Raw genomic sequence first — 3,660 nt, 5'->3', positions numbered from 1 at the left:
CTGCTGAAGTTAATCAGTCCAAAGCAAATACTCTTTCCAGTTACTGAACTGTAACAAATTCAATCATTAGTCCATCAAACCTTGCCAGAAAGTACCCGATAACAAAATAAGAAGCCAACACTCTCCTTTCTGAAAAAGCTACATGTTGACACACTGTAACAAATATGAGTTTTCACTGAACATTGTATAAATTTAAGACAAACAAATTAGTGTCCATAAAGTTACTAACAGAATACAAACTAAGACCTTAAAATAACAAGCATTTAGAATTATTTTGAAAACACTCAAGTCTGTTTGCTTTGGTGTTTGGTTTTATTTTTAATATCCACAGTTTCATTCACACCAGAAAGCGAGCAACAGGTAGCATTAAAGCTCAAGGAAATTTGCTCATCTAATTCATTTGGAAGCAACATAGCAGTTTTTACTGGAAGTTTTTGGAGCCCACCTTCTGTGTACAGTCTGATCTCTGAGCATATTTATTGTTAACAGTCATATACATCATCCATTGCTACGGAAAGTAAAAAAAGCACACGTTATCAGTTCTGGCAGCGTACCTTAATATATTAAGTACAGATTTACCTTGATGTAATAGGCTCCGAATTGTTGCCTACATGATTTCATTTACAAACTTTTACATTTCCAACTAATACCACTCAGCTTTCAGCATGGGCTAGCAAGTAGCTGCACACCAGTCCCATCCAAGCTGTTGCTTCCTTCTCTCAGTGACAGGAATGGATCTTCAAGCAACAGACAGTACCTGAAGAGCCTAACTCTTCCTCCAGCAGCAGAACAGCTACAGACTCATACTAGCAATATTTCCGGCAATAGAGTCTGTCTTTCTATAGCAGCTCAGTGTGACAGACAGCGACAGACAGCCCAGCCCAGTCCCACTCTTCCATTCCCTTACTCACAGCAGGCAGCAAGACAAAATCACTGGCCGGTCATACATTATTTTAGTAAAGACAAAGTCCCCCCCCCTCCTTTTCTTTTCCCCCACCTCCCAACAATGACTGCAGTTATGTGATGACTAAGTGTAACATATGGGAAATAAAAACCTGAATGCTTTAGATTTTAAAAGACAAAATCTTGAGGCTAGACAAGAGTTTAATTTAAAGAGAACTCACTGTTTATAAAACATTCTGCATGCACAGATGGATTATGTCTACTAATCCATACAAGTAGAAAATTAACACAGAACGTATTACATAAAGATGAAGAATAAAATCAAGACTATATGAGAGAAATTAAGAAATTGTATGCAATTTAAATTCAGCTGTAGATCTTCATGACCATAGCCTTGTTTTCCTGAGTTAGTCTGAGACAGACCAGCACAGTCAAAGAAAAGTTACCTCAGTCTACTGTGCTACTGAATTACCACTAATTATCACTGCTTTATTACCTTTATAGTGAAATATATGCAGCATATGTGAACTCAGGAGCTGTAACTACTCGCTAATTCCCACATCCATTCATTTTAAGTAAAAAACACTCTTAAAAATGCCTAAAGACCATTCAAATGAAAGCTGATTATCCAGGTTATTATCCAATTTCATTAGTATTTTAGTGTATTATTTTTTATTATTAAATATATCTATTTCCATTAATATTTACACGTGGCTTTTTTCAGGGGGGAGGAGGGGAGGGCAGAGTTTTCAAGTCAGAGAACACACACAGCTACTTAGCACTCCTTGTAAGGTTAGATGGCCAAAGGCAGGATGAGGGGAGAGGTCATAATCTCTTTGTCACTTCAACTGTTAATTTAGAAGTAGCCAATTATAGTTAAGTGAAAAGAAAAAGAGATTACTGACCTGGCCAAAGCTGCAATAACACTACAATTTAGAACGAATTTGTCATCAAACTTGAAAGCCACAACATTATCTCTGCACAGCCAACAGCCAGAAAGTTTGTCTCAAATTCAGCAGAGTTTTGGTTTATGAACCATATGGTAACAAGTATACTTAATATTCCCTTGAGCAGGAAAAACAAGATAACACCTTGTAACAATCTACCTAACCAAATAGCTCCGTATTAATGCATTTTTCAGTATTTAAAAAGTGCACAAGAATTATAGAAAGCAGCAACCTGTTTGGACCTGAAAATTAAGTGCAAATGTTTTTTTGATCAGTGACTAACCAATCTTCTTTAATTGTGGGCGTGATCTCACTTTAAAACTGAGGCCCAAGTGTTGAACAAAGAGTGCGTGCTAATTTACCCTATGATTTATGTACATTCGCTTTATTCAAGATCCCTCTGCAAGTAACTGCAAACTGAAATTAACAAGTCACAAACACCTATTTAACTTTGTTTTCTGAAAACACCTTAAGTTTTGCTGTTCAAGCAAGAATCCAGTTCCCACACTGAGTATATATAGTAGGTTATAGTAACAATCTATAGCACAAACCATTAATTTTGTCACATAATTAATGTGACAAAATTAATACAATCCTAGATTAAGGAACCATTGTAGTAACATCCCCCAATATACCAGATAACAAGTAGCAGAGCCTGTAAAAATACCAGGGGAAAAAAGGCTACCCACAAAGCTTACTGTAAAAAGACTGAGGACATAAGTATGTTGACAGATGTTCGTTTGGCTGCCTACAGCACATGCAACATTCTGAGTAACACAAAATACAGGGCAGAAACCTTACAAATGAGTGATCTCATGACACATTAGGTATATCCACCACTGTTCATTTTCCAAATCTCTTCAGAAGATCCTCAAAGTCACTGGGAGCCACCAGCTTCAAAGACAGGCACAGCAAGCACCAAATGGTGTTGAGCAACAACTAGCAGCAACTAGACTTCTTGTTCTCATACCGCACTGTGTGTATATATTACAAGAATGTAATTTTACATTCCAAAACATATGTTCATAAAAACTTAAAGACATTACCGTTGCATTAAAATTCTATGAAAGCCCTGTGTTCGGTAATACTATTTCAGCTCAACTGCAGAAAAATATGAAGAATTTGAGTTACCTTGGAGGTTTGTGATACTGGCATAGGAAGTCAAATCTGTCATCTGGCACAGGTACTCGACTCTCATTGGGGTCAATAGTACAGAAAGGAAAATTTTCTGCTGCCGCTTGACTCTTCGTTAACACATTGAAAAACGTCGATTTCCTATAAACGAAATACACACATTCTTAAAGAAGTCCAGATTAGAATTATTTAGAAGGGGTGGATAGAAACACATCTTATTCCAAGCCAAAAGCAATACTGAACTTTCTCTGTACTTCAACAACAGTGACCACTGCCCTGATTCTAGAACAGGACGCTTTCAAACACACATATGGAGTGCGCCATTGAAACACAATGATGCTTACCTCTTCCCTGCCCTTGAAAACTCCCCTAAGTGAAGATATTACACGTTGTCAGTTAGCAAACAAATTTTCAGTCAAAAGCTGTACTGGCCACTACTCATCTTCCTCAAGCACAAAGTGAGAAATTGATAAGGATGCTTGAAACTTATTCTGAGTGAACTGGTTTTGCCAAGACTCCCAAGTCCTTTCCACAGTTGTATTATTTCTTCCGATTTATTTATGTATTAACTTAATTTCAGTATCTAAGCAATAAAAGTCAACAATCAAAAGACAAAAAAGGGGCATGGAAAGCAAACCACAACAATTAATCGATTACAAGTAATCTTTGGTGTACA

General features: G+C 36.9%; 1 protein-coding gene across 1 annotated transcript in view; it reads right to left on the bottom strand.

Annotated features, from left to right (window-relative positions):
• Positions 1 to 3,121, bottom strand: part of OLA1 (Obg-like ATPase 1) — a 98,784-nt gene extending 95,663 nt beyond the window's left edge. The window contains exon 1 of the mRNA XM_010016888.1: positions 2,982 to 3,121. The gene's annotated coding sequence lies outside the window, so the exon portion shown is untranslated. The remainder of the gene's footprint in view (positions 1 to 2,981) is intronic.
• Between the last annotated feature and the right edge of the window lie 539 nt (positions 3,122 to 3,660).

Source organism: Nestor notabilis, unplaced genomic scaffold, assembly GCF_000696875.1.
Source record: "Nestor notabilis isolate BGI_N333 unplaced genomic scaffold, ASM69687v1 scaffold15876, whole genome shotgun sequence".
NCBI lineage: Eukaryota > Metazoa > Chordata > Aves > Psittaciformes > Psittacidae > Nestor > Nestor notabilis.
The sequence above is the reverse complement of the archived record's forward strand: the minus strand, read 5'-3'. Positions and strand labels throughout refer to the sequence as shown.